We start from the raw sequence: 26,240 nt of genomic DNA on the forward strand, positions 1-26,240 counted from the left end.
CTCCATAGCCGAGCATATGCAACTTTAAGCAGTGAGATCACTAGGGGATTGCGAGCCGCCTTAGGGAGAGGTAACGGGAGATGGGCAAAAAAAATGCTGGCTTGTCAGACCTTTTAAACACTGTTTTCTGGGCATCCATAAATTGGCGAATGCATTCTTGGTCACAGCAGGAGAGCCCTCTGCGTGTCTGGAGACCCACTGTGTCTGCAAAAGCTTAGACTTACTCAGGCTGATGGCCAACTGTTCTGTGGTCAATGTTTCCGGTTTTGTGCGTGAATGGCAGATGTGAGATGCTTTCAGTGGGCGTCTATAAGCACTAGACAACAAGTGACTCATTAGCATATTTTCACAATTGTGAACTGTGAGAGATTGTAGCTATGAGGGCATTTGCTTCCATTTCTGAATCAGGCCCTTGGTTCCACTCCTGTCAGTTAACAGGAAACTGATGCTACAGTGGGCATGTCACAGACGTGGGATTTTGGGGCTGTGTTCCCGGGCTGGGCCTTGGACCTGTATTACTCAGCTCAGGTGCTCGCTGGTGGAGACTTGGTTTGATGAAGTTCCTCCGCATGAGAGGATGCAGAAGACTGGTAGAGGATTTATATAACACAGAAGTTGCTTGATACGACTGGAAAGCCGTATAATGGATGGTGGAAGCAAGGACTGCTAGGTGCGGCTAAGGAGCCATATGGTAAAGGTGGCAGCACGGGCTGCTGGGTGTGGCTAAGGAGCCGTAAGGTGACGGTGGTAGCTTGGACGCTACTTGGAGCGGCTGGGAAGCTGTATGGAGATGGTGGTAGCGTGGAAGCTACTTGGAGTGGCTGGGTATCCGTATGGAGATGGTGGTAGCGTGGAAGCTACTTGGAGCAGCTGGGTAGCCATATGGAGATGGTGGTAGCATGGAAGCTACTTGGAGTGGCTGGGTAGCTATATGGAGATGGTGGTAACACCTACGGAGTGCAGTGGTGAGGCTCACTTAGTTAGACTAAGGGACTTGTTGCACTGGCAACTAGTGAGAGAAGTGAGGTTCCTTTTATAGGGAGCGCTGGATGCTTACTTGCTGGAGGAGAAGGAGGAGCAAGTCCATTGGTGGAAACCGCGTCACATGGGCAACCCAAGATGGCCACGCCCATGGACCGGAGACCCGCGGTGGACCCACATGTGAGACGCCGGGCCGGAGACTGAGGAGAAGATGCAGGCACCGTCAGGAGACAGGGAGAGAGATCGCCTGCAGGAACAGGCCGGCAGGGCAGCAGACCACAGCGCCGCAGCACTCTGAGAGGTAAGTGCCAAGGTCTGATTCTGGGGTCTCTGTGGTGAGTTGTGACAGTACCCCCCTCTTGACGAGTGGCCTCTGGACACTTTCTGGGTTTATGAGGGAACTTCTTGTGGAAGATCTTGACCAGGCGAGGTGCATGTACATCAGGAGCATTAACCCAGATTCTTTCCTCTGGACCGAAACACTTCCAGTCTATGAGATATTGAAGGCGATTGTATCGTAAATGAGAGTCTAGGATACTATTGACCTCAAATTCCTGTCCAGGTTTAGCTTGAACACCAGCAGCTTTAGGAGGTTTTTTTTTAAATCTGTTGAGGATCAATGGTTTCAGAAGAGAGACATGGAAAGAGTTAGGAATGTGGAGGTAGTTTTAGCTTGTAAGCTACTGGATTCAGAACCTTGGCAATTGGAAATGGCCCAATATAACGTGGAGCGAATTTCATTGAGGGAACCCGGAGTCTGATGTTATGAGTTGAAAGTCAGACCAAATCTCCAGATTGAAGACTAGGTACCGCTTGTCTCTTGCGATCAGCAAATCTTTTATATTGGGCAGATGTTTTAATGAGGGCAGAACGAACCTTCCTCCAAATATCAGAGAACTGCTGGAGAGAAATCTTGGCAGCTGGCACATCCAGTGTTGGAAGAACTGAAAATTCTGGAACTCGAGGATGATGACCAAACATGGTAAGGAAAGGAGTGGAATTAGTGGATGTGTGATAATGATAGCTGTGAGCAAATTCAGCCCATGGGAGGAGCTCTACCCAATCATCTTGAGAAGAGGATATGAAGGTGCGAAGAAACTGTTCAAGATCTTGGTTGACCTTCTCAGTTTGTCCATTGGTCTGGGGATGATATGCGGTAGAGAAGTTAAGTTTCACCCGAAGTGCTGAACAAAGTGATCTCCAAAATTTAGCTACAAACTGCACTTCTCTGTCAGAGATGATTTATTGTGGAAGACCATGAAGTCTGAAGATCTCCTTAATGATGTTTTGGGCGAGTAATGGAGCCAATGGAACTCCAGTGAGAGGCACGAAGTGGGCCATTTTGGAGAATCTGTCCACAATAACCCAGACCGTGTTGTGGCCTTGAGATGGAGGAATGTCAGTGATGAAATCTATAGATAAATGTGTCCATGGTCGTGAAGGAATGGCTAATGGCTGAAGTTGCCCAGAAGAAGCTTGCTGAGGTACTTTATGCTGAGCACACTTAACACAGGAGGAGACGTAGGAGACAACATCTGTTTTCATTGAAGGCCACCAGTAGGATCGCCGGATAAATTCAGTTGTCTTCTCAATGCCATAGTGTCCAGAGAAATTAGATACATGAGCCCATTGTAACAACCTTTTACAAAGGTGGGGTTCCACAAAAGTCTTCTCAACAGGTGGAGTCACAGTAATGCTGGTAGTAGCAAACGAGGTTGGATCCAAGATGGGATGATCCTGTTCAAAGAGCTGTTTAGAACCACTCTCCATAGATTGAGAGAGAGCGTCGCCTTTACAGTTTTGAGAAGTGGGGCAGTAGGAAAGCTTGTAGTTAAATTGAGAGAAGAACATTGCCCATCTAGCTTGCTGTGGATTCAAGCAGTTAGCTGATTTCAGATAGAGTAAGTTTTTGTGGTCAGTATAGATGGTGATGGGATACTGAGCCCCCTCTAAAAGATATTGCCATTCTTCAAGCGCCAATTTTATGGCGAGTAACTCCTGGTCTCCAATGGAGTAGTTCTGCTCAGCTGGCAAAAATCTCCAGGAATAGAATCCACAAGGATGAAGTTTTTCGTCCTGAAAGCATTGAGAGAGGACTGCTCCAACTCCCTCAGATGAAGCATTGACTTCCAAAATGAAAGGTCTCGTCATGTCTGGTTGTTTCAACACAGGGGCCGAGATAAATGCTTGCTTCAGAAGTTGAAAAGCAGAAGTGGCTTCTGCTGACCAAGTAGTTGGATCCGCCCCCTTACAGGTGAGAGCTGCGATGGGAGCTACAAGGGTAGAGAAACCTTTAATGAATTTACGTTAGTAGTTTGCAAAACCTAAAAATGAATGAATGAATTTCAGTGATGTAGGGATAGACCAGTCGAGGACGGATTGAAGTTTTGCAGGATCCATCTGAAGATTTGACCCGGAGATGACGTACCCTAGAAATGGTACACTGGAAACTTCGAAAATACATTTTTCCAACTTGCAGTAAAGTTGTGTTACAAGTGGATTCAATCTAAAAGATCCCAGATGGGTGGATTCCCAGAAATGATACTTAAACAAACAAAATTAATATAAAAGTGTAAATTTAATATACTCAGCTACAATTGTTGATTCATTCAGTAGATACAGCAATCACATCAGCAAAATCCAGGAGCCTTTCTCTCAGCATCTAGAGACTGGATTACTTTCAAACGGGATCTCCTGGCACTTCTGCAGTCAGTGTGGTTCCAGGAATAAGGCTGCTTCCACACTGACACAGTACAGCTAATATAGGCTAGATGCTGAGGGGAAAACTCCTGAATAGGCATTTTAAAAGGTATAAAGGTCATCTTTTGCAATACACACAAGTAGATTGAGACTGTAGGGGGCACTGTTGTCTTAGAAATTTAGTACATTTATGGTGTGTAATTGAAGGTAAAACTATGTTGACACAGGCTTAAGTATATATTGTCTCATAACAATACATTTGTAATAGTTAACTAGTTAGCATTCTAAAACATATTGACATATATTGGACTGTGTCACAATCTGTATATGTTGCAAAACCGACTGAGAGCACTGAACATCAAAATGGCTTGAAAACTCAATTTTTGTTACTCCTGTTACAAGTTGATTAGAGCGTAATCTTAGAAGAACTTTCACCTGATCCCGATGACTAGCCAAATCTTGAGAAAAGATCAATATATCGTCTAAATAGATGACCACACTCTTGTACAGAAGGTCCCGGAAGATCTCATTGACGAAGAACTGGAAGACAACTGGAGCATTATAGAGATCAAAAGGCATGACAAGATACTCATAATGCCCATCCCTGGTGTTGAAAACTGTCTTCCATTCATCACCGGGTCGGATACGAATCAAGTTGTATGCGCCTCTTAAATCGAGTTTTGTGAAGACTGTGGCTCCTTTGACCCTGTCGAACAACTCAGATATGAGAGGTAAAGGATAACAATTTTTAATAGTTACATCATTGAGTCCGCGATAATCAATACATGGATGTAACCCTCCTTCTTTCTTTTTTATGAAGAAAAAAAATGGCCCCGGCTAGATAAGAGGAAGGCCGGATGAAACCTTTTTATAGGTTTTCCTCTCTATATTCGGACATGAATTGAGTTCCCAGGAGTGAGAGTGGATAGGTGCATCGCCTAGGAGGGTTCATCCCTGGAATGAAATCTATGGGACAATCCCATTTGCGATAGGGAGGTAGAAGATCCGCCTTTGCTTACTGAACACATCTGAGAGATCCAAAAAGGGTTCAGGTAGACCCTTAGGTAGTTGTAGATCAGAGTACCGAACGGGAACCACCCAATGTAGACAAATCTTGAAGCAATTGGTACCCCAAGAGGTCATTTGCATGGTTGACCAATCGATTTGTGGAGAATGTCTCTGCAACCAGGGTAACCCGAGAACTAGGGAATGAGAGGCTTTGGGAATCACAAGGAAAGATAGTTCCTCAGAGTGGAGAACCCCGATGGTGAGTTTAAGGGGTTGAGTACGTTGAGTTATGGTTCCACTATTAATTTGACTGCCATCGATGGCAGTTAAAGTCACTACTCGGCTTATAGCTTCAACAAGAATCCGATATTTATGAACAAAGTCTGTAGTCATAAAATTTTCTGCAGCCCCTGAATCTAGCAGGGTTGGAACGGCAGTTAGACCCTGTGGAAGTGTCAATTGAGCTTGAATAGTGGAATCAGACTTCCTGGGTGATTCGATGGCTACTCCTAACTTAACCTCTCTGTGATAAGTTAGGAGGAGGAGTTTCCCGGACGGATGGGACAGGATCTAACTAAATGTTGGGGAGAGCCGCAATACATACAGAGATTCTGTCTCTGCCTTTTCTGCCGTTCCTCAGTGGACAGGCGGGACCAGTTGACCTGCATGGGTTCTTCGCCCACGGGAGGAGAAGGTAGTCGAGAAGCTGGATGTGGCCTTCCACGATCTAATCTGCCTCTCTCCAAGGCACGCTCTCTGTGTCGAAGGTCCACCTTATTGCAGAGAGTGATTAAATCATCCAGACTGGTTGGAAGGTCACGGGAAGCCAGATCATCTTTGAGTCTTTCTGAAAGACCACTCCAGAAGGCAGCAATGAGAGCATCCTCATTCCAATTGAGCTCCGAAGCCAGGGTCCAGAATTGGACGACATATTGGCCGACGGTCCTGCTGCCCTGACGGAGGCGTAGAATATCAGCTGATGTGGAAGTGGTTCTTCCAGGATCATCAAAAATCCTGCGAAAAGTGGCAACAAATTCAGGATAGTTGGAGAGCAAAGGATCCGACTTCTCCCAGAGGGGCGAGGCCCAATCGAGTGCTTGGCCAGAGAGTAGAGAGATAATGTATGCCACTTGGGTTCTGGCTGTCGGAAAATTGGCGGGTTGAAGCTTGAAATGAATTTCGCATTGATTCAAGAAACCTCTGCATAATTGGGGTTGCTATCGAACTTGCTTGGAGGTGAGAGCTGAAGACGAGCAGAAGGTGGAACCGGAGGAGCAGGTGACACCGCAGGAGGAGAGGCGGCTTGAGCGCCAACTGGAGCAGGGTGCGCTAGCAAGGCCTGAATGTTGTCGAGACGCGATGACATATCCTGAATGAATTGGATCAACTGAGCCTAAGAAGTCTCTTTGTCTTTCCAGTCGAGATAGCGCATCCTGAAAGAAATCTACTCCAGATCCTTGACCACTTGCCGAGTCCATCAGGCCAGTGCAAACTGTCACAGACATGGGATTTTGAGGCTGTGTTCCCGGGCTGGGCCTTCGACCTGTATTACTCAGCTCAGATGCTCGCTGGAGGAGACTTGGTTTGATGAAGTTCCTCCGCATGAGAGGATGCAGAAGACTGGTAGAGGATTAATATAACACAGAAGTTGCTTGATACGACTGGAAATCCGTGTAATGGATGGTGGAAGCACGGGCTGCTGGATGCGGCTAAGGAACCGTAAGGTGACAGTGGTAGCTCGGACGCTACTTGGAGCGGCTGGGAAGCCGTATGGAGATGGTGGTAGCATGGAAGCTACTGTACTTGGAGCGGCTGGGTAGCCGTATAGAGATGGTGGTAGCGTGGAAGTTACTTGGAGCAGCAGGGTAGCCGTATGGAGATGGTGGTAGCGTGGAAGCTACTAGGAGCGGGTGGGTAGCTGTATGGAGATGGTGGTAGCGTGGAAGTTACTTGGAGCAGCAGGGTAGCCGTATGGAGATGGTGGTAGCGTGGAAGCTACTTGGAGCGGCTGGGTAGCCGTATGTAGATGGTGGTAACACCTACGGAGCGCAGTGGTGAGGCTCACTTAGTTAGACTAAGGGACTTGTTGCACTGGCAACTAGTGAGAGAAGTGAGGTTCCTTTTATAGGGAGCGCTGGATGCTTACTGGCTGGAGGAGAAGGAGGAGCAAGTCCATTGGTGGAAACCGCGTCACATGGGCAATCCAAGATGGCCACGCCCATGGACCGGAGACCCACGGTGGACCCACGTGTGAGACACCGGGCCGGAGACTGATGAGAAGATGCAGGCGCCGTCAGGAGACAGGGAGAGAGATCGCATGCAGGAACAGGCCAGCGGGGCAGCAGACCACCACGCCGCAGCGCTCTGAGAGGTAAGTGCTGAGGTCTGATTCTGGGGTCTCTGTGGTGAGTTGTGACAGGGCACAGGCTCAGCAAAACTGGACAGTTGGAGGCAGAAATATGTTGCATGGTCTAACAAGTCTCTTTTTCTACTGTGACAATTTGGTGTAAATATCATGAATCCATTTGAAGGAAATATACAGGAGAAAAGTCCAGAAAATATCACTATGCTTATTTAGATGTTTTATATTAACCAAATATTTGTGCCATGGGAAAGAGAAAATGTAGCAAATTGCCTATTTGGTAATCTTCTACTAACTATGTATCACAGATAGAACTCTTTACATTCCTTACATTAACCAGTATATTATTGAACATGATCATACATTTTTGTTTGCAAATTTCTCATGACATATTACTCACAATGCAGGCAGATCACACAGCATCACATTGGCTCTATGGGCCTGATTCAGAGCCACTTGTAAGCGGCATCTCGTTCGCTCCGAGCGATGTTTGGCCAACTGCGCATGCGTACGGATCGTTATACGCATGCACGAACCAGTCAGTGCGGCCGAAATTCATGTGCTCGCAAAATAGCGAATGCCTGATAATTTGAGTGACAGAATGAGGCGTATGTGGGTGGTAACAGGGGAAGGTGCTTGAAAACGGGGAGTGGAGATCCGATCGCTGGCGTGCTTAAAGGTCAAAATGGGCGTTTTATGGGTGTGCATAATTAAAACATCAGCGTCATTGACAACGTCACTGGGTTTTTTTTGCTTGCAAAATTGTGGTAGCAAAAACCAACCACAAGAATAGCGAGCAGCTCATACCCTGTTCGATGTACTCGATTAATCTAATAAATAGCGGACATGACGTAGGATGCGAACGGCCAGGGGGCATAGTTTCCCAAAAAACGACCGCAAGCTTTGTTCGCTCGTTCAGACCTAGAGGCGTGAACAGACCGCAAACAGCGAACGGTTCATTTGAATAGCCACCCCTATTTTCAGGCCAAGCGAGCGCTATTTGCGTCCGGCTCTGAATCAGGCCCTATATGTGAGCAGATATTCTCTTTCATGGGGTGTGGTATATTTTGAGAACATTCATCATGTCGACATTCGTATTGTTACCACTGGAATGTTGACATGGTTATAATGCAGACAAAACATACATGGTGGTATAGTGGTAACAGAAGACAGCACTGTCTGGCGGTCAGGTGATGATGACTTCTGGCAGATTCAGCAGCGCTTTCAGTGGTAAATATGTTTAATCCTAACGCCAAACCCTCCCACTACTGCCTAACCTCCTCTACCGTAGCGTAACACTAACCATCCTCCTACGGTCTACCCCTAATCTCCCCTCCCACAACCTAACCCTAACCACCCCTCCTGAAGCCTAATCCTAACCTTCTCCCTACTGATTAACCCTAACCTCTCCTCCCATAGCCTTACCCTAACTCTCCCTCTAGTGCCTAATCCTAACTACCCCTCCCATAGCCTAACCCTAGCCCTCTCCATAGTGCCTATCCCTAACCTCCCCTCCCTCAGCCTAAATCTAAACACTCCCCCTAGCGCCTAATCCTAACCTCCCCTCCCATAACCTTTCCCTACCTCCCCCTGCTGCCTAACCTTAACCACCCCTTCTGTAGCCTAATCCATCCCCTCCTGCAACCTAACACTCCCCATAGTGCCTAGCCCTAACCTTCCCTTCTGTATCCTAACCCTCCCCTACTGCCCAACCCTATCCTCCTCTCCCGTAGCCTAACCCTGACACCCCCCCTACTGCCTAACCCTTCTGTAGCCTAACTCTAACCCTCCCTCTACTTCTAAACCCTAATTTCCCCTCCTACATCCTAACCCTAACCTTTCCACTCATAGCCTATCCCACACCCTGAACTTACTCCCTAACCTCCCCTATTGTAGCCTAACCCTCTCCGTCCTGTCTAGCCTTAACTCTGATACTCACCATACTGTCTAATCCTTACCTCTACTCTTAGTTTAACCCTTACCCACCCCCTACTGCCTTACCCTAAGCTACTCTCCAGCAACCTAACCCTAGCCCTCGGCTGGCAGTCCATGCATAATATCAACATTTCACATTCGGCATTATGAACATGTAGACATTAGCACATGCAGACATGCTCAATGTCAACATTTTAACAATGTCGACATCATAACTGTTGCTATTGTGATGTCAACATTGTAAATACTAACATTATTTATATATCCGCTCTCATGGGGCACCGAGATTAAGGGTTATGTGCGTCTCTTTAAAGTGTATCAGGTTGCCCATCACTGCTGTAGGCCTTTGCTCACTTACATATAAGTGCATCTGCATCCCTCCGTAAACTTATCAACAGTATATATATATATATTGTGATAGGATCACTGGTAAAGTGGTCTGTGGCAGGTACATTTGTCCCAGATTCCTGTCTTTTGTGTTTTAAACCCCCAGGAGAAAGTCTGCAGTGTAGCATGCTTGAGTTTCGGCTTTTTGAAAAGCCGGTTTGGGACCTGGGGGTTGTGGGTGAGAGGATAGGGAGGGCTCCACCCACGGCCACTCCAGGTTTTGGTTCTCGCAGCCTGGTAACAGGCTTGTTAGTTTTCCACCTGAGAGTGGCCAATATAAGCCTAGTGTGTTTAGGGCTGAGTGTCTCACCTGGGAGAGCAGACAGGGAGTTTGCTCAGAGACACTGGAAAACCTAACTGTGAGTGTTGTGCCGTGCCTTGTTTGCTGGTGAGGGCATTAGGCCCTGCCAGGTTCTGGTAGTGAGGGAACCACCTGTAAAGTTAGAGCCCGGCCAGGGCTAGGTTTTATGTTTATGGTTTCTTTTGTTGTTTCTGTTTTGCACAATAAAGACTGGTGCCGACCAGCTTGTACTCGCTTCCAGACTGGTGTGCTGCTTCCCTGCTGCTGTGTGTGTGTAAGGAAGGAGTCCCCTACCCAGGAGAGGGACCTCCTAATCTGACTGTGTCACAATATGGTGGAGAATGCGGGCATCCACACACACTGAAGTTGCAGCGAGAGGAAAACTTTCCATTTAAAAATTAAAGGGACAGACACCCAATTTGTGAGTGTGGAAATAACACTGTGTCCTTGGAGTCCCATAGAGGAGGCGTCAGCCAATGCTCAGAGAGGGAAGGTTCAGCTTCCAACCTACAGCCCAGGACAAAATGGAGGACATTATTAAGGCCTTGCTCCAAGCTACAACAGCTCAGCAGGAATCTACCAGAGCTCAGCAGGAGATGAACAAACTTCAGCAGGAATCTACCTGGGCTCAGCAGGAATCTACCAGGGCTCAGCTGTTGGCCTTGGAGACAGCCCAGAGGCAACAACAGGTCGCCATCGAGGAAACCCGCCAGGCCTTAGCAGAAAACAGCCAGGCCATAAGAGAGGTGGTACAGCACCTGGTCGCCCGGCCCAGAGATGTTACTACTGGTCCTCCCACCACCACTCACTCCATACGAGCCAGTCACTTCCTCCAAAAGATGACTTCGGGCGATGATGTGGAGTCCTATCTCGCCGCATTTGAAAGAATGGCCGAAAGGGAGAGTTGGCCCCAGGAGCAGTGGGCAAGTCTGGTGGCACCTTTTTTGTCTGGGGAGCCACAAAAGGCCTATTTCGACTTATGCCTGGCTGATGCCAAGGACTATAAAAAACTAAAACAGGAGATCCTAACTTGCTTAGGGGTCACCACCTTTGTTCGTGCCCAACGGGTCCACCGCTGGGAGTTCCATAAGGACAAGCCTCCACGTTCACAGATGCATGACCTCGTCCATCTGTCCTCAAAATGGCTACAGCCCGAGACGCTGACGGGACCACAGATCGTGGAAAGGGTTGTGATGGACCGGTACCTGCGATCATTACCTGTGACTCTGCGCAAGTGGGTGAGCCATGCAGACCCTAAGTCTGCGGACCAGTTGGTTGAGCTGGTGGAGAGGTACGTGGCGGCTGAGGAGCTGATGAGTATGCCCCACCAAGCCCCAATGGTGCACCGGCGAACTCCCACAGACACTGGTAAGACTGTTCCAGGGGAAAAGGGTGCTGGGCGGTGGAATGTACCTAAGACTGAGGGTGTAGAACCTGGAGACAGGCCTGCCAGGCCGGGAAGGTTCTTGCCCCGTAAACGACTAGACATTAAGATGACTCAGTGTTTCCGATGTGGTGGCTTCGGCCATATTGCCGCTAATTGTTCACTTACAACTGAACCTATGCAATGTGATACTGCTCATGTCTACCGCAGGGGGTCGTTCTTTGCACAGATAGCCTGTACGGCTGACCAGCAGGCTGAGACTGATAAGCACATGTGTGTACTCACTGTAGATGGCAACTGAGTAGAGGCACTGTTAGACTCTGGTAGCTTGGTGACACTTATAAAAGTTGAGCTGGTGAACCCCTTGCGGCGTGAGGGGAAAACTGTTGGTGTGACCTGCATACATGGGGATACTCGATATTATGTTACTGCCGAGGTGAACATCGAGACACCATGTGGTTCTGCTATAGTTTCTGTAGGTTTGGTGCATGGTCTGATGTACGATGCAATATTGAGGAGAGACTTTGCTCACTTCTGGAAGTTGTGGGAAAGCCGTTTTGTTCCAGAGATGAACAACCCCGATCCATTTGAGAAGGTTGTCGATGTAGTGGAGGAGGGAGTTTCGTCTGAGTCAGAGTTATTCCCTTTTTCTACTATGATTGGCGAACTAGAGAATGCGGAGCGTGACGGTGGCCCGCCAACTGATGTGCCTCCCATTGATGTGGGAAGTGTTGTTGGGCTAGGTGATCGTCTGCCTGATTTAGAGGTCAGAAGAGAGGTCTTTGCCATGGAGCAGTTGAATGACCCTACTTTGGTAAAAGCCAGGGAGAATGTAAAAGTAGTTGATGGTAAACCCATAGACCCTGATAGTCCTTTGTCCTATCCCCACATGGCAATGTGTCAGGATTTGTTATATCAGGTGACTAAGAAGGGGGAAGATGTTGTGGAACAACTAATAGTTCCCAAAGCCTACAGAAGAACAGTGTTGGATCTGGCCCATGGTCATATAACGGCAGGCCATCTAGGGGTAGAGAAAACCACTGAATAATGCAGAGGTTTTTCTGGCCCGGGCTTCATAAAGAGGTATCTGATTTTTGCGCATCCTGCCCTGAGTGTCAGTATCATGCTCCCAGGCCACATTTTAAGGGTCCACTAGTTCCATTGCCTATTATAGAGGAGCCATTTGAAAGAATAGCGATGGATTTGGTTGGACCCTTAATGAAGTCTGCCAGGGGACACCAGTGTATTCTGGTCATAATGGATTACGCTACCAGGTACCCGGAAGCGATCCCGTTGCGCAATATGTCAACCAAGACCATTGCCAGAGAGCTAGTTCATGTCTTTAGCAGGCTGGGTATACCTAAGGAGATACTAACTGACCAGGGTACACCGTTTATGTCCAAAGTCATGAAAGAGTTATGCCGCCTGTTCAAAATCGAACAGTTAAGAACTTTGGTTTATCACCCCCAAACCGATGGGCTGGTCGAGAGGTTTAACAAGACGTTAAAACACATGCTTAGGAAAGTGGTCGACAAGGATGGTAGGGATTGGGATTACTTATTGCCGTATTTATTGTTGGCCATAAGAGAAGTTCCCCAGTCCTCCACCGGGTTTTCACCCTTCGACTTGTTGTATGGGAGACACCCAAGGGGGTTACTAGACATTGCCAAAGAGACATGGGAGGGGCAGTCTAGTCCTTACAAAACGGTGATTGAGTATGTTTCTCAAATGCAGGAGAGAATTTCTGCGGTAGTGCCGATAGTGAGAGAGCACCTGGAACAGGCTTAACAGGCACAGCAGAGGGTATACAACTGCAATGCTCGGTTATGCAGCTTTGCTCCTGGGGACAGAGTGTTAGTATTGGTTCCCACTGTGGAAAATAAACCTTTGGCTAAATGGCAAGGGCCCTTTGAAATCTTAGAAAGAGTGGGGCAGGTCAATTACAAAGTTTACCAGCCGGGGAAAAGAAAGCCGGAACAGATATACCATATAAATCTGTTAAAGCCCTGGAAAGATAGAACGGTACTGTCGGCCGTCCGAGACCCTCCAGTAAGTCCAGGGCCCTTAGTTCCCGAAGTGACAGTGGCAAAAACCCTGTCGGCAATTCAACAACAAGAGGTCAAGGAGTTTCTGATTAGAAATAGGGTGCTGTTCTCTGATGTACCTGGGAAAACCTCGGTCATTAAACATGACATCATCACTGACCCAGGGGTTAAAGTTAATCTAAAGCCCTATAGGTTACCAGAAGCACAAAGAGAATTGGTGTCGAAAGAAATTAAAAATATGCTAGAGTTAGGGGTTATTGAAGAATCACATAGTGAATGGTCAAGTCCCATTGTGTTGATTCCAAAGCCCGACGGGAGTGTGCGTTTCTGCAATGACTTCCGAAAGTTGAACAGTGTTTCAAAATTCGATGCCTACCTGATGCCAAGAGTGGATGAACTGATTGAGAGACTAGGGACGGCAAGGTATTTAACCACTCTTGACCTAACCAAAGGGTATTGGCAAGTACCGTTAACCGAGAGCGCCAAACAAAAGAGCTTTTTCAGCGTCAGAGGGCTTGTTTCAGTACAAGATGTTGCCCTTCGGGCTACATGGGGCACCTGCTACCTTCCAAAGAATGATGGACAGGATTCTAAGGCCCCATAGACGGTATGCGGCTGCTTATCTGGATGACGTGGTCGTTCATAGTCCTGATTGGCAGTCTCACTTACCCAGGGTACAAGCAGTGTTGGACTCCATCTATAAGGCAGGTTTGACAGCCAACCCAAAAAAGTGTTGTCTAGGCATGGAGGAAGTAAAATATCTGGGATACACCATTGGCAGAGGCCTGATAAAGCCTCAGCTCAATAAAGTTGATGCCATACAAAACTGGCCACGGCCTCTGAATAAGAAGCAGGTGAGAGCCTTCTTGGGAATTACGGCGTACTACAGGAGGTTTATACCCAACTTTGCCACCATGGCAGTCCCACTGACTGACCTCACCAAAGGCAAACAAAAAGTCATGGTAGAATGGAGTCCTGAGGCAGAGAAAGCTTTTCAGGAGTTGAAAGTAGCGTTGTGTTCCCAACCAGTCCTGATGACTCCTAATTTTGAAAGGGAATTCATAGTACAAACCAATGCATCAGAAGTATGTGTAGGAGCGGTCCTGTCCCAGAACAAGGAGGGTGAGGAAAACCCTATTTTCTATCTTAGCAGAAAGTTGAATGTACATGAGAGAAACTATGCCACAGTGGAGAAGGAGGCGTTGGCCATAAAGTGGGCGTTAGAGGCTCTCAGGTACTACTTGGTCGGAAGAAAGTTCAAATTGATCACTGACCATGCCCCTCTGAAGTGGATGTCTGAAAATAAGGACAGTAATGCGAGAATTACAAGATGGTTCTTGGCGTTACAAACTTTTAAATTTTCAGTGGAACACAGGCCAGGAAGCCAGCTGACCAATGCTGACGCGCAGGGCTAGGTTTTATGTTTATGGTTTCTTTTGTTGTTTCTGTTTTGCACAATAAAGACTGGCGCCGACCAGCTTGTACTCGCTTCCAGACTGGTGTGCTGCTTCCCTGCTGCTGTGTGTGTGTAAGGAAGCAGTCCCCTACCCAGGAGAGGGACCTCCTAATCTGACTGTGTCACAATATATATATACAGTAATGCTTGCAAGGATGAATGCTATTGATAGTATACTGTAGACTTACCCAATTACTGTTATGCATACACCATCAAATAGACTAAAAGGGGTAAATTTACTAAAGTGAGAGTTTTTAGAAGTGAGTTTTAAAAGTGATGTTACCCATAGAAACCAATCAGATTCTACTTAACATTTAACTAGCACCTTCTAAAAGATAATAGCTAGAATCTGATTGGTTGCTATGGGCAATATCACTTTTAAAACTCACTTCTAAAAACTCTAACTTTAGTAAATTTACCCCAAAGTATTTTGTGTACTGTCCAGGGATACAGAGTACCAATAACATACAGAAAAATTAAAAATGAAACTCCTACAGTATATCCACTCTTAACATGGTGGTTATAGCTTGAACACAATGCCAATGTTACATAGCTGAGCAAATTTTTGCAGCTGTGCAAGGTCAAAAATTTTCTAAAAACCCCCTTGGTGCAAGCAGGGCTGCCAACAGATATTGTGGGGTCAGTACCAGGGCCGTCAAGAGCCGAGCCGGGCCCGGGTAATCGCGGGAGGCGTGGCCACACCCCCTTAGGAAATAAAAAGCCCCCAAAAACATTTTTGGTGCTTGGAGGGGGGGGCGCTGTGAGCCCCTCAGCCCGGTGCACAGCCAATGTGGGGCATGATCAGCTTGATCGCTCCCCCCATAGGCATAGGAGACTGCTCCAGCTGCTGCTTAACAGCTGCAAGCAGTCTCCCACTGCAGCCCAGCACACAGCAACGTGTACCCGCTCCCTTCCCCCCCTCTCGGCGCTCCTGGTCAGTACAGATCAGGGGCAAATTGGGATGGAATACCAGACCGGGAAATTTATAGAAGCAGCCATAATAGGGCGGGGTCTGGTTTTACAGATGTAACAGCACATGCGCAGCACGGATTCCAGCTGCGGTAAGGTAGAGTAGAGAGGGATAACTATCTAATTCCCGAAAAGCTGTCATCGCAAAAATGACAGCTTTTCGGAATAGGTAGTTATGGAGAGGAGGAATGATGAATTCCTCCAGTAATAAGGTAGAACTCCATGCAAGTTCTAAACCTAATTACCTCCAGAGAAACTTTAGGTATGATGAATAGGCCCCACAGTGTGATGTCCGTTTTCATTATTTATCTGGAAAAAGTTAGCAATTAGCTTGAGCGTTGACCCGTGAAACAGACCCTTTCCCAGAGAAGGGTACGGCCTGCCGCCCATCACCCCGACGGCACGGCGCCCACACGCAGAGGGCCGCGGACCAGCCCGCAGAGAGAAAGGCAGAGAGACGGGGTGGCCCCCGAGAGCAACACAGAGAGAGCCGGGCGAGTCCCCGCGGCCGGAGGGCGAGAGAGATCGACGGAGATGAAGAGCGAGGGCGGCCGAGATGGAAACACGGCAGGAGGAGAAGGGATTCCTTTTCGGAGGGAGCCGGTCAGAAGCCGCCTCCGTCGCCCAGATCGTCATTGATATTGAGCACCTCCGACAGAACATGGTGCAGTAGAAGAGAGGTAACCAATTATACACTGTATGTTGTTACACGGTGTCTGCCTGTTGTGATCTTTCTCTGCACTTGTTTTATTAAGCCCCCTAGCCCTATGGGCTGAGAATTGTGTACCTAGTCAATTGTCCTATACCTTCAACACATACTACCAAACTGAACCTTAAACACTTAAAATTAAACCTTACATCACACATAAAGAAGAAATAAAGACTTGTATATGGCGAACACATTTGTCACAATTTTTTTTTTTTTTTCTTTAAATGTAAATTTAAATTTCAAAATAAAGGGGCGATAAAGTTCTTCACCCATCTGGTGTCCATGCTAGGCACTCCTCCATCATATACCACGCAGCCACCACCTGCTAGTACCAGGATAATGGCGCTGGCACCCTTGGATGACAAATGAAAAAACATAGCGGGGGCTTATAAAGTGGAGACACTGCAGGGGTATAAGAAAGTGGCAAAGTGTTACAGGATGGAAACTGATTAAGAATGAGAGGGAAATGAAGAGTCCTATAGGGATAAGTCAGGGTAGTGAGATAAAAACAGATAAGGAAATAATGGCCAGATGCATAGTGAATGCTACGCACGTTTTCAGAGTAGACCTGGTGAATTGGACCAGGGGAAGGAACACATCCCAAGTACATGTTCACACAAATGCTGATCTTGCAGATCTGCAGATGCTCCTGTCATTAGTTAATATTGTCCCCAGCACAGACATTTTCTTTGGTTTAAAAAAATAATAATAAATAAATAAAACATGACGTGACTGCCTCCCTAAATGTTTTGCACCAGTGCTTATATCCTAGGCTGGTAGTGGCAAAATCATGGGTACATACAGCATGGGGTCAGCCTGAAAAGGCCACTACCAGCGCTAGGTTATGACAAGATGGCCTTGAGGTACTGTAGCAGAAAAACTTGAGACAAGGGGGCCCCCTGCTGTATGTCCTCCAGCGCTAGTCTGTTTAGCATGGGACTGAGGCCCTGATTCAGAGCCGGACGCTCTGACCAGAGCGCTCGCTCTGAATCAGGGCCGTCCTAGTTAAATTTGGAGCGTCCTCCTGGACGCTCGCATAGCTGTGGGTTACCACCCACAGCTTATGCGAGCGTCCATGATGATGGTCGCGATGGTCAAGACCATCGCAACCTTCGGGCTTGCGACAAGACCCTGCAGTAGGGTCTCGCTGCCGCAAGCCCTGGAGTGATTTTGGCTCTATCAGAGCCAAAATCACTCCCACTGACATCACTAGTGATCACTAGTGATGTCAGTGGGGCCGGACCCAGACGGTAGGCGTTCCCATGGGAACGCCTCCTTCTGGCATCCACGCCCCCGGCACGCCCACCAAAGGGGGCGTGATGTCAATCACCATCGACAGCACGCACCTTTTGGTGCTCTGATGCTCTGATAGAGACAAAATCACTCCAGGGCTTGCAGCAGCGAGACCCTACCGCAGGGTCTCGTCGCAAGCCCGATGGTCGCGATGGTCTTGACCATCATCATGGACGCTCGCATAAGCTGTGGGTGGACGCACCAAAAAAAAAAACACCCTGATTCAGAGCGGGCGCTCGTTCAGAGCGTCCGGCTCTGAATCAGGCCCACAGTTTCACTGTAAAAATATGCTAATGATTCCAATCACAATGCTGCCACAGCCTAACACAAGGACCACTTTACCTTACACACTTCCATAATATTTAGCAAGTCTGCGAAACCATCGGTAACAACAAGTACCATCGGAGCCTCACGCACACTTGCACAAGATCTGACCTTACTCTGGAATTGATACCCTCATCGTACGCAGTGATAGCCCACGCTGTGTCTGGCATCACAGTGGATAATTTATGCACGCCGCTGCAACGGAGTTCAAATGCACTGGCACGCCTGCGTTTCGTCGACCACCCCCCGTCACCTCCCCCAAACAATCACTTTCTGTCAATCACTCTGCGATGGGTCTGCGTATTCACTGCAATCGCAGTGGAGTCTTCACGCAGACGCTCTGTTATGCAAATGCATGCACAGAATGCAACAATCGGTGTAATCGCAGTTGTGATCGGTAATGAATCAGGCCTCTAGTTTTCAACAGAATAAAGAATAAAGCATCCTTAGCCGTGATATATGCTATAAAGGTTTCCGCAAGAGGTTTGCAACGTAATAGGCATATATGCGGCTTCAACCACGTCTAATTGTGAATCCTAATTATATGAACACAACCTTGCCTGCCAATGACTGCCACTCATTCACCACTCCTAATCTATGAAGGCACCATTTAAAGATATACAAAAATCCTTATACGGAATTAATGGCATTGTTATGAAGAAACAGAATTGAAATACAGTAAGTATCTTCTGCAAAAAAGAAAACATACTTATGTTCATTTGTCAGTTACCCTGCAAATGTTTTTAAGCCTGGGCATGTAGTTACGTACTATTTAAGTAGCATTACTTTACCAGACTGGAATTACGAAGAACACATTTTAGTCTACTGTTAACATACATGTGTAGTAACAGATAGCTACCAGTAGAGGTCACTCACAGCCAAGCCATGCCAAGCTGTACAGCCTGAATGATACCACTTTGTGACTTTCTCAACACATTGATAGAAATTAGTTGCTGCACATATGCTATGTTTTTATTCAGAAATGTAACTACTGTGTGTGTCATTATGTTGTTTCAACATGTCACAATCAGCTAATACTGGGCTCCATTTACAAACAAAGGAAATACCAGCAGCAATTTTCGTTTAGTATCACTGTGATACAAATGAAAATGTATTTAGTAATTAGTAATACTTACCCCTCCGGCGAGGTCCAGCAAAGTCCAGGACCTCAGCGAGGTCCTCCTCTGAGCTGCTGGCAGCAACGGGGCTGACGATCCGTCTGCGCACGTGCATGACACGGAGACTTGGCAGTGCCTGGAAGGCTTTGCTGAAGCCGGAAAGGTACCACCAGGTCTCCATTGCCGGCAATGGGGCCCGCATCGCAAGATGGCGAGAGCGATGCTGTAAAAACAGCAGTAATCTAAGATCACCCCTTTAGCGAGCGCTGGGGAGGGGGGGCGCTCTGAGCCCCCTCAGCCCTGCTCAAAGCCAGGGAGGGCGCGATCAGTGTGATCACTCCCCCCCCCACAGACATGAAAGACTGCCACGAGCAGTCTCCCACTGCAGCTCAGCACATGCTGTGTGCTGGGCTGCTGTGATCGGGGGGGGCGGCGCCGGACCTGGGCCCCCGCAGGGCCCCTCCGGAAGCCTGGGTAATCTGTACCTGCTCCCCCCTCTCGGCGCCCCTGGCAATAACTACATAATTTGGTTCACTGTGTACTAAAAGAGCATTGGTGCCACCAGTCATAAGTGAAACTGGGAGAGCGTGCGCCGAATAAACAGGTGTGGTTTCTCTGGGAAGGGGCGTGACCACACAAAAGTACTCCCAATTCAAATTATGCCAGACAGTAGTGTCCCTTAGTCACATTACACCGCACAGTAGTGCCCCTTAGTCACATTGCGTCACACAGTAGTGCCTTTTATTCACATTACAGCACATAGTACAGCCCATTCATGTTATGCCACACAGAGTCCATTCACGTTATGCCACACATAACCTATTCACGTTATGCCACAAAGAGCCCATTCACGTTATGCCACACAGAGCCCATTCATATTATGCAACGCAGAGCCCATTCACGTTATGCCACACAGAGCCCATCCACATTTTACCCATGGACCCCATTCGTGTTATGCCACACAAAAGTACTCCTTATACACATTTTGCCACAAACTAGCAGTGACCCTTATCACTGCTTCGCTCCCCGTGTTGTCACCTGGTGCCGGGAGGGACGCTGTGCGCACGGCTCCGCCGTGCATCGCCTAAAAGGGGGCATGGCCTCACGACCCAAACCCCATTGTCCCATGCTTTTTTACTGGGGGGTCTGAGTGGGGGGTGCAGGAGGTGCAGACTGTCCTGTCCTGTGAGCAGTGCAGGCTACAGTGCAGCACCCAGCTCCTGTCACTGAGGGGGAGTCTGCACCTTGGTGTCACCCCTCGGCGGGTGACACCCGGGTGCGGCAAACACCTCCCTTGTGACACCACTGCCCCTTATAACACTTTATGCCAACAAATAGCAGTACCCATTATAACACATTATGTCACACACAGTAATGCCCCTTAAACACATTATGCCACACACAGAGATGGCCCTTATAACACATTATGCTACACACATTAATGACCCTTCTAACACGTTATGCCACACACACTGGCAACAAATGACCTCTAGGTTGTGCACCACTAAGATATACTAATGTCGTGGATTTACTTGGGAAGGGTGCTAATCACTGAGGAGGACACAATAATTTTGAACGGTAAACTTTCGGCTGTGATGCATCATTAATAGAGATGAGCGGGTCCGGTTCTCGGAGAACCAAGCCCACCCGAACTTGCAGATGCAAGGCGAGATCCAAGTCTGACTCGAGTTTTCCCGCCTGACTCAGATCTCAAAGCGAGGCAAAACATCATTCTCCCGCTGTCAGATTCTCGCGGGGTTTTGGATCCTATAAATGTTCCCGTGCTCGCCGCCATTTTCATTCCGGCTGTGGAGAGTGAAGAGGAAGCTAGGGAGGGGCTGTGCTGTTGTTGTCCATAGCGGCTGTGCTGTTGCTGTGCATAGAGGCTGGCTGCTGTTGTCATAGGGGCTGACTGCTGTTGTCATAGTGGCTGACTGCTGTTGTCTATAGGGGCTGGCTGTTGTCCATAGGGGCTCACTGCTGTTGTCCATAGGGGCAGGCTGGGCTGTGCTATGCTGTTGTCCATAAGGGCTGTATTGGAGTCTATAGGAGGTGTGCTGCAGACAGAAGAGGGGGGCTTCAGTGGCTCCTGTGTCACTGCAGTCCATAAAGGGGTTCTGCTGTGTTGTCCAGGGAGTGCTCTGTCCATGGGCATTTCTAGAGAGGAGGGGGACTGTGTGCAGTATCTGTCACGGCCCCCTCCTCTCCGTCCAGTGGCGGCTGCGCACTTCAGCAGTGCGCAGCCAGCACCGCACTTATAGACTCTGGGCACTAGAGTGTGCCCAGAGTCTATAGCACATGCGCAGGTCACCAGGAAAATGTCCACGGTGGCCATTTTCCAGCCATTTTTTACAGGTGCAGACACCGGAGAAGATGTTGGACTCCAAAGAGGTAAGTTTTATCGGTGCATGGTGTGCGGTGCGGGCCCCCCTGGACTGAGGAGCCTGTGTGCACCACACACCCTTCACCCATTATAAATATGCCCTGGCTCTGTCCATCAGGGATGGTCTTCACCCCCAGTGTGAAAAAAGTGTGTGTGCGCATTAGCCACACATATCAACAACGTAGCTGCACCACGCGTGCTGCCTGTGTCGTTAATCAAGGGGCTGCTGCCTTGTTCAGGGTTGCGCCCCCCCCAAGTGCAAAAAATATATATGTGTTAATATTATAAGTGTTTTTTTTCTGTGTGTGTGTGTGTGTGCGCGTTAGCCCCACTTAACAACGTAGCTGCGCCAAGTGTGGTGCCTGTGTCATTTATCAAGGGGCTGCTGCCTTGTTCAGGGGTGCTCTTCCCCCCAGTGTAAAAAAAATAATAAAAGTGTTATTTTTCTGTGTGTGTGTGTGTGTGTGCGTGTGTGCACGTTAGCCCCACTTAACAACGTAGCTGCGCCAAGTGTGGTGCCTGTGTTGTTAATAAAGGGGCTGCTGCCTTGTTCAGGGGTGCTCCCCCCCAAGTGCAAAAAATATATATATTAATATTATAAGTGTTTTTTTTCTGTGTGTGTGTGCGCGTTAGCCGCACTTATCAACAACGTAGCTGCACCAAGCATGCTGCCTGTGTCGTTAATCTTGGGGCTGCTGCCTTGTTCAGGGGAGCTCTCCACCCCCCCAAGTGCAAAAAAATATATATATTAATATCATAAGAGTTATTTTTTCTGTGTGTGTGTGTGTGTGTGTGTGTGTGCATTAGCTGCACTTATCAACAACGTAGCTGCGCCAAGCGTGCTGCCTGTGTCGTTAATCAAGGAGCTGCTGTGTCCATCCAGGGGTTGCTGTGTCCATCAAGAGCAGGGATTATGTGCCTATTCAGGGTCTGCTGCGTCCATCCAGGGGTTGACACTGTTAGTGGAAACACAGTGTATTTGTAAAAAATATTGTTACACTGTAAATGCAAAATGCAATGTATTCGTAAACAATATTGTAACACTGTTAGTAGAAAACGCAGTGTATTCCTAAAAAAAATTGTGACACTGTAAGTGGTAGCGCAGTGTGTTATTCTTTTCTTATTCATAAAAAAATCTTCTGACACTGTAAGTGGAAACTTTTTACAATTTAATAACAGAATGTTAGCAATAAAAAAAATAAACTTTTAAGGGGCACTACCACTAAAGTGTACTCTGCATAAGGGGTACCACTATTGGGGGCACTGAGTAAGTGGCACCACTACTGGGGGCACTGCATAAAGGGTACTACCACTACAGTGGGAACTGAATAAGGGGCATCACTACTGGGGGCATGGCATAAGGAGCATCACTACTGGAGTCACTGAATAAGGGACACTATCACTGTGGGCACTGCATAAGGGGCATTACCACTGTGGGCACTGCATAAGGGGCACCACTACTGGGGGCACTGCATAAGGGGCATCACTACTGGGTACACTGCATAAGGGACACCACTACAATGGACATTGCATAAGGGGCACTACTGCTGTGGGCATTATGTGTAAGGAGTACTACAGCTGTGGGCATTGTATAAGGTGCACTGCTACTGTGGGCATTATGGCCCTGATTCAGAACCACTCGCTGCCGCAGGCAGATCGCAGAGTCTGTGGGCGTTTTGTTTTTTTTGTCACCAGGCCGGTCGCACAGCTTGTGCGAGCGGGTTGGAGACCATCATGATTATCGCGATCATCGGGCTTGCGACGAGACCCTGGGGTAGGTTCTCGGCTGCCACAAGCCCGAGTGGAGTCCCTGCTCTAGTAGTCGGTCCTCCCACAATTGCCAGGCATTCTTAATGCCTGCGTTTGTGTAACCACCCCCCCCTACCCGCCTACAAAACGGGGTGAGCTGTCACTCACCATCGACAGCTGCCCCGTCTTGTAGTGAGCCCCGTAGCGACTGAAGTTCAGTCGCTCGGCAGGGCTCGCGCATGAGCATGCTGGACGTGGCGCATGCGCAGTGGCCAAACATTGAGCCCCTTGCGAGCGCTGTGCGCTCACGAGCGGCTCTGAATCAGGTCCTATGTGTATTAGGGGCACTGCTACTGTGGGCCTTGTGTATAAAGTGCACAAATGTGGGCATTGTGTAAAAGGGGCACTGCTGTGTGCCATACATGAATAAGGGACACTACTATGTGGTGTAATGTGAATCAGGGGGGAATCAAGATTGTGCTACTATGTGGCGTAATTTGAATTGGGAATACTATTGTGTGACCATGCCCATTTACTGTGTTGCTAATATCAGCGGTGATATTTAAATGTTTGCATTCGCATTGTGTTCATAGCCTGACATAAGGATGCCCAGTTCCCCTTACACACATCCAGTAGCGCACGCAGGGGGGGGTTTCTGAGTACCCAGAAACCATCCTGACAGACTGAAGTGCAGGAACCATGTTCTTAAGCCCTGCCCCTTTGCTGTAAATTGCCGTGATTCGCGGATCAATATGGAGGAGGCGGTGCCAATAAGATGCTATTTTATTAAAATTGAGTCATATGGACCCGCCCCCCTCCCGATTGACCTGCGAATCATGGCAATTTTCCGTGAGGGGGTGGGGCTTAAGAACATGGTGCCAGCCTGCTAGGTCCTGTCCCGGTCAGATCTGCTGCAAGGTAAGTTTCTTTGTGTATATATACATGTGCATGTAAGGTATGTATGTGTGTGTATATATATATGTATGTGTGTGTATATATGTATGTATGTGTATTCACATATTATATACCTATATAATATAGAAACTCCCACATAAAAAACCTGCGTTTGCCCCTGACATCCGTATACTTGACCAATATAGTGAAACAAACGGTAACATTGGACAGTTAGAGAAGCCCAGACTCCACTCAGGAATTGCTTACGTATGTGCAAGCTATGACGCCTCAGGCTGCATCTGGTATCGCAGTGGATAATTTATGCATGACCCTGCAACGGCGATGACGCGTCTGCGTTCATCCAACCACCCCCCGTCACCAACCACAAACGGCACTTCCTGTCAATCACTCTGCCATGGGTCTGCATAGTCACTGTGAACTAAATTCCTAACACGCCTAGCTCGCGCACTGCTATGCATACGCATGTGCAGTGCGAATTAATTGACCGATTGCGTGCGTATAAGCGTATAAGCAACTTTCTTTCTGAATCAGGCCCAGTGAAAGCTAAATTATGGCCAGCTAAAATTTTGTTCAATGAATAACCCCAAAAGCTGCTATACAATTCCTACAGAAGATATACAAGATACAGGCATCTTGTAAAAACCCCTTTAGGCATGCACTTCACTTTAAATAAAAGAAGTTATCTTACACAAGTACTTAATTTATCTACATCAAGATACAGCCACAGGCTCACATTTCCTGAGTCTCCTGAGAGCAGGGCTGCTTCCTGCCATAATACTGCACAAAAACACTTCTCACACTGGGCCCGATTCACAACTGAACGCAACTGCGATTACGCATGCAATCGGCCTATTGTTACGGAGACCCATCGTAGAGTGATTGACAGGAAGTGCTGTTTGTGGGAGGTGACGGGGGGTGGCCGGCAAAATGCAGGAGTACCAGTGCTTTCAAACGCCGTTGCAGGGCCGTGCATAAATTATCCACTGCGATGCGTTACGCAGCCTGAGTAATCATAGCGTGCGATGATGTTAGCAATTCCTGAGCAAGGTCAGAGGTTGTGCAAGTGTGCGTGAGGCTGCAATGGTACTCGATGTTAGTGATGGTTTCGAATTTTTGCCAAGGATTATGGATGTGTTCAGGCCCGCCAAGAGCCGCGGCGGACCCGGGTAACAAATGGGGCATGGCCAAATAGGGGGAGACGTGGCCAAGCCTCCTTAGTTAAAAAAACCCCCAAACAGTTTTGCAGTGCGCTATGTGCTGGCGAGGGGTGCGCTGTGAGCCCCCTCAGCCCGGCGCATAACCAGTGGGGGGTGTGATCAGCTTGATCGCTCCCCCCCACAGGCATAAGAGACTGCTGCGGCTGCTTCTTAGCAACGGCGAGTAGTCTTCCAGTGCAGCCCAGCACACAGCAGCATGTGCTGGGCTGCTATGATATCAGAACCCCCATCTAGGGGGGGGGAGTGGTGCTGGACCTGGGCCCCTCCAGCAAGCCTGGGCCCGGGTAATTAGTACCCGCTCCCCCACCCTCTCGGCACCCCTGGATGTGTGTAAGGTAAAGTGGGCGTCCTTATATTCTGCACCACTTCCTGTCAATCACTCTGTGATGGGTCTGCGTATTCTCTGTGATCGCAGTCCCAATTGCAGTGGCTAGTTCGCACGCGGGTACCGCGATACATATGTATGCGCTGATTGCAACAATTGGCCAATTGCATGTGTAATCGCTATTGCAATCCGTAATGAATCAGGCCCAGAGAACTGAATCAGATATGGGTTAGAATATGCTCCCTCAGAATGAGAAGTCAGGAAGTCCCAAAAGCTGCACCCACCAATGTAATAGAAATTCATCCTAGATTGACTTGGACCCAGGTACAGCATAAACTGATGATATAGAGTACACTGTACAATAAAGACTCCTATTCAAAAACAGAATGAACTCCCTCCAAAGGGAAGAAAGAAAAACCCAAAACCTAGTAAACAGACCCATAGACCGAAGTGCTATCTAGTCCTCCAATACACCCAATGTTGGAGGCAAATTATAGAGTAGCCCAAACTCCCACTCCAGAAGTACATACTTGGATCAGCATCAGTACTAAAACAACCTAGAGCGTGGCAAAGACAATTAAAATGAACAGACATTCCAAAAGTGATCAACCCTGACTCTCTGTTTAGCTGTCCAGCCAAAAAGCCGACTAAAAGACTTGATGGAAAATACATTCCAGGG

The sequence above is a fragment of the Taudactylus pleione genome, unplaced genomic scaffold, assembly GCF_031769625.1.
Source record: "Taudactylus pleione unplaced genomic scaffold, aTauple2 ptg000066l, whole genome shotgun sequence".
NCBI classification, from domain to species: domain Eukaryota; kingdom Metazoa; phylum Chordata; class Amphibia; order Anura; family Myobatrachidae; genus Taudactylus; species Taudactylus pleione.